Raw genomic sequence first — 12,668 nt, 5'->3', positions numbered from 1 at the left:
CAGGTTCAAGCTTGTCAACTTAGATAGAGCTCATGGCGGAGAAATGATAGAAGATAGAATGGCTTGTCAAAAAAGATGGACCAGGGAGAGGGAGAGTGATAGGACAGACTGAATTGCTTGTTAATGATAGAGGGAAAGGGTTTTCTGCAGCAGGTCACCTGTAAGACAGAAAGAAAGTGGAATTAGACACACTTCCAGTGAACCTGGCTTTACCGTATTTTTCAGACTATAAGGCACATTTAAAAGCCTTAATTTTCTCAAAAATAGACAGTGCACCTTATATATGGTTGCGCTTACTGACTTCAAACCAATTCTATGTGGTACACGGCACTCAAAAATCTGTCAAATGTTTTAGTATGTCTTTGGTAAGCTACAAAGCAGCACCACTTGATGTATTGTCGGAGCATGGCTACCATAGTCACCACCCTCGTAGAGTAATTCGTACTGTGCTCCAACGTAATATGGTGTGTGTATAAGGGCCTGGCACCTGTTGAGAGCCATGTTTATGAAGCAGATTTCAAACTGATCAATCCACATTCATCAATCCACAAATCCTGAAAAGTGAGTGTATTCTGTATTTTATGTCTTATAACTGAACAATGTTGAGAGTTATTGTAAATGAGTTGAATAAAGTTTGGCTTATCTGTTTTGTTTGACTTAATGTGCCTTAGAATTTAGTGCGCCTTACAGTCCGAAAAATACAGAACATGTATATCATTACACACTGAAGAGTTGTACAGTACATTATTAGATTCAACTGAATGAAAATGTTTAACATATGGTGGTGGAACATTTCTAAGGACATTTTTGCATTCTATTAACACAATAACAACAAACAGAGTCTGTAAACCAAGATGTGGTGCTACAGTAACTTACTGTAAACATTATATGGTCAAGCTAAACCCACACAATGAAGTTAGAGCAGACAGTTTCAGACCACCTGCTTTAAACACTTCACATGCACTCAACTCAAACTTATGACACATCACATGTTCCTAAATGCCCAAAGGTCTCAAATTCCCATTTCTGTGTGTACTTACCTGGTACAACAGTATATCATAATGTCTGGGGAGCCGTTAACACAAAAGTAAAAAATAATTTACTCAGTATGACTTTTGGCAAAATGAAAAATTTGGAGACAGATGACTCCTATACAGCAGTTTCTACATATTTCAGTAAAATATGGGGCATGTTTAATACACACCCCGCTAAATCTACAAAAAACTTAGCATGGCCGATATTAGGGCCTAATTAAAAATGTAGTATGATGATAATAGAGATCTGTAAGTCTGGAAATGTTTACATAGACTTTTCTATTATTTGATGATTGCCAAGAGCTGTGCTGACTCACAGCACTAAACTGAATCTCCTATAATGAGAAACATTTCCCAGCACTGCACCTCAGACAAACCTTTACTTACCAGACTTGAGACGATCAGATCAGCAGTCTAGAGAAAGGAAACAATTCATCAGATCACTGTTTGATGATTCAGACTGTTGAGCCTCTTCACACACGATCCAATTTACTGTGACATAAATTAACTATTAAATTCCTCAATTTCTTTAAGACTTTATGAGCTTACTGTAGTGTAAAGAGGAGATAAATGAACTGCATCGTCTCACATGGCATGTGTAATAAAACCATTCATTACTACAGAAATGCAAAGAATAGCCACCAATATTTGTTGGCACAAGTGCAGGATACACCAAATATTTCCTACACAGAAGCCTTGTGGCTCCAACATTTTCTACCACAAGTCAGTGCTAATAAAGTGTGAAAACCAAAACTTTTAATGTCCTTTCAGGTTCAAAATGTTAGATACAAAGTAATTATTTAAATCAGAAGCAACAGAAAACCTCATCATGTCTGATATGAATATGTAAATCTTAGAATACATGTAAATATTTATGTATTTTGCAGTGTACCTTTTAGGCAACTTTTCTATTTAATTTTAAAACACATTATATTCACCAAATAAGTAATAAACCAATTGCACACTGGCTGTAATGTACCTAACAATGTCCTCTCACACCTCTGGTTCTCTTAGTTTTTCATTATTGCTTAACTGTTAAAGCTATTACTTATACCGTGTCAGGCAAAATACTTCTACAGTATTCTGACTTTAATGTAATACATAAGCAGAATTTTAAAGGCAATATAAATCAATACCTGTGCAGCTCTTAAGTGTTTGAGCAACCACTTATACTGACTCCCCTAAGACACTTGAATTGTTCTGTCTGCTACTTAAATCCACAAACATAAGGAGAAAATGAAAACCTGTATTAAGACATCTGACATTTAGCTATGTTTGGATTTGATAAGCCATAAGAAATTTAAATAATACATAAATGGGCTATTAAACTTCAGGGACATTTTCTGGGACAGTCAGAGGTCCTGTGTGGGTGCTTTGCTGCCACACGTCATAAATCCTGTTTTTGCCAATCAGTAAATGGAAACATGTCACAAAAAGTCAAACTACTGTATCTAAGTTGCCACATGTGCTTGCCAAATGCCAGGTTCATACTGCTTCAGTTACAATCACTGTTTACTTACCAGCAAAGGCAAAACCAAAGATCTCTTTCACTCTGTGTAACAAAAGACAAAGCACAAAAATACAGAATGAGACAACTCAAATCAGCATCAGAGTCAATACTACATCACTTTGTGTAGTCCAAAAGATTCAGTACACTTCTTTGTTTACCACAGCAACAAACAACTCACCCTTTTTTTTCTACACCTTATTAAAGATTACTGTCTTCATTAAGGTAATATGTGGTTTCATCCATTTGTAATAAGCCACACATGTTTCTCAGTTATGTGATAGCTCTATTAGTTTGGTGCTATTAGATAACACAGTAGATTTAATAAGCAATGATTTGCTACACCTAGCACTGCACACTTTATCAAATTCTGACATCACAATTTCAAAGCATGAGCAATCATAAATGAAAGCTTGGATGATATATTTGTAGGCTTCAACATTTGAGCTGGTCTGCATTCAAATTCTGCTTCCTAAAAATATTATCACTTGCACACAGTGTCATTTAGTATCATTTAATATGCTGTTTTTTTAAATATCTACATATCATATTAATGGTGAACTGCAGCATTTTATTCATTTGAAGGTGGCCTTTTTTAGATTTCATTAATCTTTCACAAAGTGAGAAGTTAAACAGAACTGCAGGTGTAGGTTTTATTTAAAAAAAAAAAAAAACAACAACAACCTGCACAAACAAGTGTTTGTTAAACAGTTTTTAAAAATTAACTATAAAACTAAAATTAATTAATTAAAAAAAAAACTTCTTCTTGTTAAGAGATGTTATTATTCTTATATTATATGTTCTCTCTCCTTTCTGTTAATTAACCCACAACACAAACCGGAACAGGCACGTGACTCTTTTTCTCCCGGCTTTCAGTCAGAGGCGGTAAAATGGCTCCTTTGAAGTTGCCGACCCTGCTGCTTCAGCTGTGGTTCTAAAATGGCGGCTCATTACCTTACAACCTAAAGAGTGAGGCCGTTTTAACTGACTGATTTGTGAAGAGAAGAACTAACTTCAGCTTCCCTAAGAGACTCAGAAACACTAACACACAGAATGAACCAGATACAACACTATAACTGTATTAAACAATCAAATGAACCATATTCATTTCACACTGGGCCTATAGGAGCTAGGCTAGGTGTTAGCACTTGGTTGTTAGGGCTAGCATACCAAACACTTCTTTTACATACTAAAATTAAAACGTTTCACTAAAAAAGCAGCCATTGTGTTACTTAAAATGACCTATACTTCGACTGGCTTCATAAGTCACTAACAACAACTTGGTAAATCCCTCAAACAGCTTATAAACATTTCATTTCAGAGAAGAGAGACAGAAGCAGCGCTTACCGGCAGGGATCAAGCAGAGAGTGGGCGGAGATTCAGCAGTCAGCCAGAGACGTAAAAAAGAGGCATTCACGGGTAGTGGGAAACTTCGCCATTACACAAAATTGGCATTGAAAACATGAAAAATATATGTAAATTTAAATATTAATATACTAGTTTTTTTGCAACAAAAAACAACTAGCAGAAATTTAATTCTATAAGTTTAATAAATGTTTCAAACAGGGTTCTTTGAATTTGAAATAATGGTTAAAAGACATAAATAAACATAAGGTCATTATGTTAAAATGTACACCAAGGAGCAGGTGTTGGTGATCGCCTAAGCATTCTCACAGGACAGTAGGAGCTGCACTGCAGGACTGGGGTTCAGGAGGTCCCTTAACCCCACTGCCATGAGACTTTAACAGCGACTCCTGACATATTCATTGCACATTTGTTTCTTTTATTCTAATACATATTGGTTGTAATCATATGAATTCTGACCTAAATGGACTTGCACACACTTGTTCACCCCTGCTCGGTGAGGTAAAGGTGTGGCTGTCTCCAACAAGACTCTTCAGTGAAGGTTTTAAAGACAACCATCTAAAGTATAGTCTTAACAGTTACACTTTCTGAAAACACGTGTTAATGTAAAAATCAAATTAGTAAGACAAATCGGTTTCGTAGAGTGGAAACCTGTTAATACACAAAGACTTGATCTCAACTATCAGTAATTAGTGCAGGGGTGGCTTTTACACACACACACACACACAGGGCGTAGATTTGGTTTTGGCATTGGTGGGGATTGATGATTCAACCACCGAACCCTGCCCTGTTTCTTTTCTTTTTCCTTTTTGTCTTTGCTTCTTGATAAAAGGGGACAAATATGCTTGCCTACATATGCTATTCTATATGCTTTTAAACCATTTAAAATTACAATTCAATATCCAGCGATTCAATAATCACTGGATATTGGTGGGGACATGTCCCTTCCGTCCATGCCAAATCTACGCCCTTGCTGTACATACAGTGTTTCCTGTAGGTAGGTTTCTAGGTCGGTCAAAAAGCCTGGGACCTGCTAAATTTGAATCCATCAATCAGAGAGGCTGTGTACTTTTTCTCGCCCAAACAGGTGCACACGCAGGAACAGAGAGAGAAATCTCAAACAAACAGCCATAAATTCCTAACCGTAGGGGCTAAAACAGTCATTTTTAGACTGTTTTGTTCAGACAACATGGGGGAATCTTGTAATGTTGACCATTTAAAATAAAAATATGAAATATTATAGATATATGACATAGATGATTGGCTGGCTGGGAAACCATGAAGACCCCAATATGCAAATTTGAATGTGCCAGCCCTCAGATATGATTGGTTGTCTTAGAAGCCATATAAAAAGCAGTAAAACTGTGCTATGATTTGGTAGAAAAACTATAATTAATTAAAAATACTATATTTGGCAGAAATAAAATTTTTTAGCAGAAACACTATATTTAGCACAAATCTTATGAAATAGCAGAAATAGTATGATTTAGCACAAATGGCGTAGATTTGGTTTTGGCATTGGTGGGGATTGATGATTCAACCACCGAACCCTGCCCTGTTTCTTTTCTTTTTCCTTTTTGTCTTTGCTTCTTGATAAAAGGGGACAAATATGCTTGCCTACATATGCTATTCTATATGCTTTTAAACCATTTAAAATTACAATTCAATATCCAGCGATTCAATAATCACTGGATATTGGTGGGGACATGTCCCTTCCGTCCATGCCAAATCTACGCCCTTGCTGTACATACAGTGTTTCCTGTAGGTAGGTTTCTAGGTCGGTCAAAAAGCCTGGGACCTGCTAAATTTGAATCCATCAATCAGAGAGGCTGTGTACTTTTTCTCGCCCAAACAGGTGCACACGCAGGAACAGAGAGAGAAATCTCAAACAAACAGCCATAAATTCCTAACCGTAGGGGCTAAAACAGTCATTTTTAGACTGTTTTGTTCAGACAACATGGGGGAATCTTGTAATGTTGACCATTTAAAATAAAAATATGAAATATTATAGATATATGACATAGATGATTGGCTGGCTGGGAAACCATGAAGACCCCAATATGCAAATTTGAATGTGCCAGCCCTCAGATATGATTGGTTGTCTTAGAAGCCATATAAAAAGCAGTAAAACTGTGCTATGATTTGGTAGAAAAACTATAATTAATTAAAAATACTATATTTGGCAGAAATAAAATTTTTTAGCAGAAACACTATATTTAGCACAAATCTTATGAAATAGCAGAAATAGTATGATTTAGCACAAATGCTGTATTTAGCACAAATCTTATGAAATAGCAGAAATAGTATGATTTAGCAGAAATGCTGTATTTAGCACAAATACTGAAAAGCAGCAGAAATGCTATGACTTAGCACAATATTAATAACTTAAAAAATCAGCAAAAAAAATATAACAGTCACACAATCACAAATATGTACACATATGGAAACATACATGCACAGAGAGACACACACAGGACGAAATTCAGTCAACCAGTCTAAATATATTGAATTTAAATCATACAATAAGATGCTCCCATAAAAAGGCTCTCTCGCCCTCTCTCTCTCTCTCTCTCTCTCACACACACACACACACACACACACACACACACACACACACACACTAGCAGCAGCAGCAGCCAAACCGCCTGGGAGCTGCTGAATTTGAATCAACCATATAAAAAGCAGAAAAACTGTACTATGATTTGGTAGAAAAACTATAATTAATCAAAAATACTATATTTGGCAGAAATACTATTTTTTAGTAGAAATACTATATTTAGCACAAATCTTATCAAATAGCAGAAATAGTATGATTTAGCAGAAATGCAGTATTTAGCACAAATACTGAAAAGCAGCTGAAATGCTATGACTTAGCACAATAGTAATAACTTAAATAGAAAAATTGGAAAAGCAAAATGAACAGCTGAAAAAATCCTGAACATGCTAAGGGTCCCTCAAATGTAATTTTTAAATTAAAAAAAAGTATAACAGTCACACAATCACAAATATGGACACATGTGGAAACACACAAGCCCAGAGAGACACACAGGATCAAATTCACTCAACCAGTCTAAATATATTGAATTTAAATCATACAATAAGATGCTCCCATAAAAACTCTCTCTCGCCCTCTCTTTCTCTCTCTCTCTCTGTCGCGCGCGCACACACACACACACACACACACACACACACACACACACACACACACACATACGGGTGTATGTGGTATGGCGGGACTATACTACGTCAATCCACCCGGCGGTGGTTTACGGGGACTACCGTTTCCAGAGGACTTAGAGCCAAGGGAGCGAGGTTAAAGTGTTTGAAAAAATCTGAAAAAAATTTGGGTCACTTCAGACCTAATACACTCCCTATAGAAGTCTAGATACACTGATACACACCAACCAGACTCTATTGTGTTTTGTGGAGACATTGTCCACTTGACAACGATGTGTTTTATGAGGTCCAAAACAACCAATATCGGGACTTTAAAGGGACAATGATGTCATTATTAAATAGCTCATCATTACCATGAATACACATCTGACAGCACACAGGATTACTGGGACATCATTTTATTAGTGTTCTTGGATCTGAACATTAATTTTAACCATAAAATTAATGGATCTGAACATTAATTTTAACCATAAATAAAAAAGAAATCTAACCCTAACCCTAACCCTATGGACAAAAATGCCCACGCTAACCACAGAAATATAAAAATATAGAAGTTTAAAGGTAAATATTAAGGGGAGAAAATATGCATTTATATTTTTTTATTTTAAATATAACCTGTCAAAAAAATATATTAAAATAAGAACCTGTCAAAAAAACTAAATAAATTAAATAAAAAAATTATGAAATACAAACTACTTCTGTAATTAACAAGAACTTTTTTTAAACAAAACATCAGGCAGCCTGCTGCACAATAACTCAGTTTTAACAACAGTTTGGCCATCTGACCAAGATGTAAAACCACATCTGGCTAAACAGTTATTTTAGTTCATTTTTTTCTGCCTTTTTGCAGTTAATCCTCTGTTTCTTACAAAATCTCTTATGTTTTGAACTGTTCTTCCTGCCAACATCGGATCTTCTACCAATTTGCAATGACTGCATTCATTTTTGGTGGCCAGTTTCCCTTCGTTTATGTGGTCTTTAAAATGCCTCATCACTGCAGCAACCTCAGCCTTGGACCACATGTTTTTGGGAGCTCTTCGGGAATTGTGGGATTGAGCAGCATTTTTATCTGGAAGATATATAAAGTAGTAGTAGTTAAAACAAACAAACCAAACAAAAAAAAAAACCAAAAATCATTTGCTTGTAAAAAGAATGGATGCTACCCTGTCCTAACTTCTGAAATGTGTTGGTACCATCAATATCAAAACGAGCTAAAATTCTCTTTGAAAATTTATCAAATTTCTAAAATGAGACAACATTTAGTGTTCCACTGTGAATAAAAGACTGAATAAAAAGTTGAATAAAAGTCTCTTGATGCATGCTCAATCATCCAGGTAAGTAAATCCCAAAACGTTGATTCTGTTAATCTGGATGTAGCGTTTTCAGTGGGAGAAACATTTTGTCACTCATCCAAGTGACTTTTTGCCACCACTCTGCAGTTTGCCATATGTTGCAAAGTGATGAAACAATAGATGATGAACAATTCAAGAACCTTAAAGCACAAACATCTAAGTGACGAAACATTTCTCCCACTGAAAAAACTACGTTCAGATGAACAGAATCAACCTTTTTACTTACTTAACTGGATAATGAGAATGCATCATGCAAGCACCATAGTATGTCCCATGAAGTAGTCTGTAGACAGGCCTCACCCAGTCATTAAATTGTTTGTCAGCTATACAATTACCCTTGAGCTTCTGAGAATAATAGACTATGCATAATGGCTGTGATGTGATGATTCCGTCAAATCCCTAGAATTAAAGCAGGAAGTCTACTTTAACACATATGGATATTGTTTGATTTTAAAATCCATTGTGGTGGTGTAGAGAGACAGAATTGCAACGCAATTACAAAGAACGTGTCCATAAGCTTAGAGAACCAACTGCACCCCTTACCTTCAGAGGGAGCAGCAGTCTCACTTGCTGCAGGCATTATGAGTGGTTCTTCATCTGCTGATTACACAATTTGATTAAGTTTTAATATTTGTAACAAACATTTTATCCACAGAAACCAAGCTAGTGGTAACTTACCACAATCTACAGTGTCTTGGAGCTGCGCTGTGTTTGTGGAATCAGCTACTGCATGTACAGGCTCACTGGTGCCACACGCCGACATTGTGAGTGCTGTGTCATCATCATCTGATTCACTCTCACTGTCCTTTGTTTCAGCATCACTTAATGCAATTTCATCTGAGAAATTGTGGGAAAAAAAAACCCAACACAAACACAAACCCCCCAAAAACCTCACATTAACAACGAGATGACAAAATACAGAACAAATACTGGAAATTATACTTTTTCCACAGTACATAGTTTTACTATTTAAGGCCACCACTCTGCAGTTTGCCAAATGTTGCAAAGTGATGAAACAACAGACTTCAAGAACCTTAAATCATGGACATTTAACAGAATGGTCTGTGCTTTAAGGTTTTAATTCTGTTGATAAAGCATAATATTCAACTACTGCCCTAATATTTGCTCCTTTCAATACAAACCTTGAATTTCGATCTCATCCAGTGATTTCCCCTGGATCTGGGAAAGATGTCCTTTTTCCAGTGTTAAAAGCAGTTTGGAAATCTTGGCCAGCTGTGTTGTGGGAACTGGTAATCTGTAGAATTCGCGGTGAACGCAGATATCATGACCCAGGAAATCTGCAACCTGATCAAGTTCATTGTTTTTCTTTTTTTTTTCTTTAAAAAAAAAAAAAAAAAAAAAGTTCATTGTTTTTCAAATTAAGGACTTGTGAGAGTGTGGCAACATGTTTTCTGAGCTGTGTCGATCTTAGATACTCAGGGTGCTTTGCTCCACACTGGTGTGCATGAACACGCAAGGAGTCCATTCCTCTGTAATGACTCATTGATCGGGGTCTTGCAAAGAGGTAGATATTAGTGGCACAAATACCACAGTCAGGCCTCCTACTAACCAGTAGTGACAGAGCATCCAGCATGCTTGGTGTTAGCAGAACTGGAACATTTCTGTCCCTTTTTCCCATTATTTCTATTCTATAGAAATAGTTACAGAGTCTCTGTTCCATTTCTGAGAGCCCCATGGAAACATCTGTGTGGAGTGCCGTTTTGTCTCTTTCAAGAAAACTTTTGAGGCGCATCTTTGAAACCTCTCCAGAACGTCTTCGATTGAACACAATGATTTGTGAGAGTGTAACTTGTGCAAGTTGGGCATAATTCTGAGCTGTGGCTTCGTTCTCCAAGCTGCAAAAGGCAGTTTCTGCAGATTTTTGAAGGTAGTGATGGAGAATCCGAACATCTTCTGTAAAGGGCAATGTTGATGGCTTGTTAAACTTTGCCTCACTCAATGTGTTCAAGGCACGGTGAGACACCATCTCGGACCATTTGGAGACATACAACTTCTTGAACGCATCAGTGGACTTGATTAGGGCTTCATCCTCTGTCATGAGGGCACGACAATGGATAATGTCAGACATTTTATGCAGTGTATGTCCCAGTTTCAGCGCAAGGCTTGGAGTTTTGTATGACAGTGTCTCTTCATCAAAACCTGAAACTTTCTTTACTGCTTGCACAACTCTCTGGAAGTTAGCAGGCTTAATAGCTTCTTCGATGTTATGCACTGAGAATTCTGTACGCAGACACAACAACAAACGTCCCGCTTCACGAAGCTTCTGTCGTATATAATCATACTTAGTAGGGTCTTGTCCATGTTTATTGTAGAGGGACTGGGCAAACTGAATAACAGTAAAGTCATTTCGCACAGCTGAGGCAATCTCATCTTGTTTCATAACAGCAAGAACCTTCCACACTCCACTTGACACCTGCGGATAACACTGAGACTCCAGAGTTAAAGCCAGGCCGAGTACTTTGGTTCTTCCAGGTTCTTTATCCGTGTCATCTTTTGGTTTGTTAGGACATCTGCGGACATGTCTCCAAAGATCCTTGCGAACATACATCCCTTGACAATAAAAGCAATGAGCAAACTTTCCCTCTACTGCTTTAATCTTGGGTCTTCTCTTCACTTTCAGTGGTCCCACTCCACCATGCAACACTGCAGCATTATGCTTAAAATTTCCCTTATTTCTCAATTTCTCTAACAGGCTTTTACGCTCGTTTGAGTCTCTAGGCAGGGAAAATGCATGCACAACATCAGGAGCTGTTTTGTGCGTTTTCAGGTGGCGGGAAATTTTAGCTTGTGGTTTGCCACAAAAATAGCAGTAATTTCTTTTACTTCTTTTTTTTAGTCATTTTTTCTGATTCAGTTTCGCAAAGCTCACTTTTATCTTCTGGCTTGTCCTTTGTCAAGTTGTGGATTAAATTCGTTGAATCTGATTGTTCATGCGCTTTGGAGATGTCATCTTGGCATAGCAGACCTTTTGATGTGCTTGGCAATAATGAGATGTCTTCATCTGAATCTTCATCATATGACTCTGAATCTGGCACATATTCTTCTTCTGATATGCTGTGGTTGCCATCATCATCGCTTGATATTTGATCCAGAACTGAATGTGGCAATCCATCTTCCCCTGAATATTCAGAAATTTCTTCTTTCTGGAATGTAAGAATAAAAGTTATTTTAATTGATCAATACTTTAGACAGGTAAAAAAAATAAACTGAAAAAAAGTCAAGCCAAATATGAATGGGATACACACCTGTGTTGACTGGTGACAATTCTGATTTGACAATTTTGCAAGGCAGGATTTGTGCCAGACCCCTAAACAAACTGAAACACATTTTGATAGACTTCATTTAGCTTTGCAGTTCTATTTAAGTGAAGTAGTTTTTTGTCAAAGCATTGCAGTAATGTCAAATGCTGAAAAAAAAAAACAAAACTGTTCACACTTAAGGATATTTTAATGACTACACATACACTGCTCCCCCCCCCCAAAAGGACATCCCAGATGTGAATGAATGAATTATTCTTATTAAATAGTTTGTTCTTTAGGTAGTTGAATGGCATGAAAGTGTGTAGTTGAATGTGTGTGGCCTCCAGATGCCTGTATGACTTCCCTACAATGCCTGGGCATGCTCGGGATGAGGTGGCGGACGGTCTCCTGAAGGATCTCCTCCAAGACCCGGACTAAAGCATCCGCCAACCCCTGGACAGTTTGTGGTGGATGGAGTGAGACGCGATGTCCCAGATGTGCTCAATTGGATTCAGGTCTGGGGAACAGGTGGGCCAGTCCATAGCATCAATGCCTTTGTCATGGAGGAACTGCTGACATACTCCAGCCACATGAGGTCCAGTGTCATCTCGCATTAGGTGGACCCCAGGGCCAAACGCACTAGCATGTGGTCTCACAAAGTGTCCGAGGATCTCATCTTGTTACTGTTAAGGGTTCGAAATTGGTGGAGAGTACAAAACCAAGACAGTCCAGAAGGTCTGAGTCAAAGCAATCTTTATTGAAGTTCACGCGCGGGAAGACAGTCACTGCATACATCAGCAAGGGTCTTCACCAAAATTATACTTCAGATTGCTTTTATAGCATCAGAGTATTATGACGCCCCATCTTGCGTTTACAATCACATAATTTGCATGTACAGAACATTTATGTATTTTAAGAATTAACTGCAGACACAGAAGTTCCTCTTTTGGCTTCTTCTTCCAAAGAAGGCAAT

The 12,668-nt window shown here is 37.4% G+C and overlaps 1 long non-coding RNA gene across 2 annotated transcripts; it reads right to left on the bottom strand.

Annotated features, from left to right (window-relative positions):
* Positions 1-7,823: 7,823 nt before the first annotated feature.
* On the bottom strand, positions 7,824-9,255 carry LOC134646234 (uncharacterized). Of its 2 annotated transcripts, none has more exons than XR_010096629.1 (3): positions 9,114-9,255; positions 8,979-9,035; positions 7,824-8,152 (listed from the first exon to the last, which is right to left on the bottom strand). It is a non-coding gene; the product is annotated as an uncharacterized LOC134646234 (long non-coding RNA). The 2 variants fall into 2 exon arrangements; XR_010096630.1 differs by having other exon boundaries at positions 8,979-9,032.
* Positions 9,256-12,668: the final 3,413 nt, after the last annotated feature.

Source organism: Pelmatolapia mariae, linkage group LG16_19 (assembly GCF_036321145.2).
Source record: "Pelmatolapia mariae isolate MD_Pm_ZW linkage group LG16_19, Pm_UMD_F_2, whole genome shotgun sequence".
NCBI lineage: Eukaryota > Metazoa > Chordata > Actinopteri > Cichliformes > Cichlidae > Pelmatolapia > Pelmatolapia mariae.
Note: the sequence above shows the minus strand (reverse complement) of the source record. Positions and strands in the feature narration are given on the sequence as shown.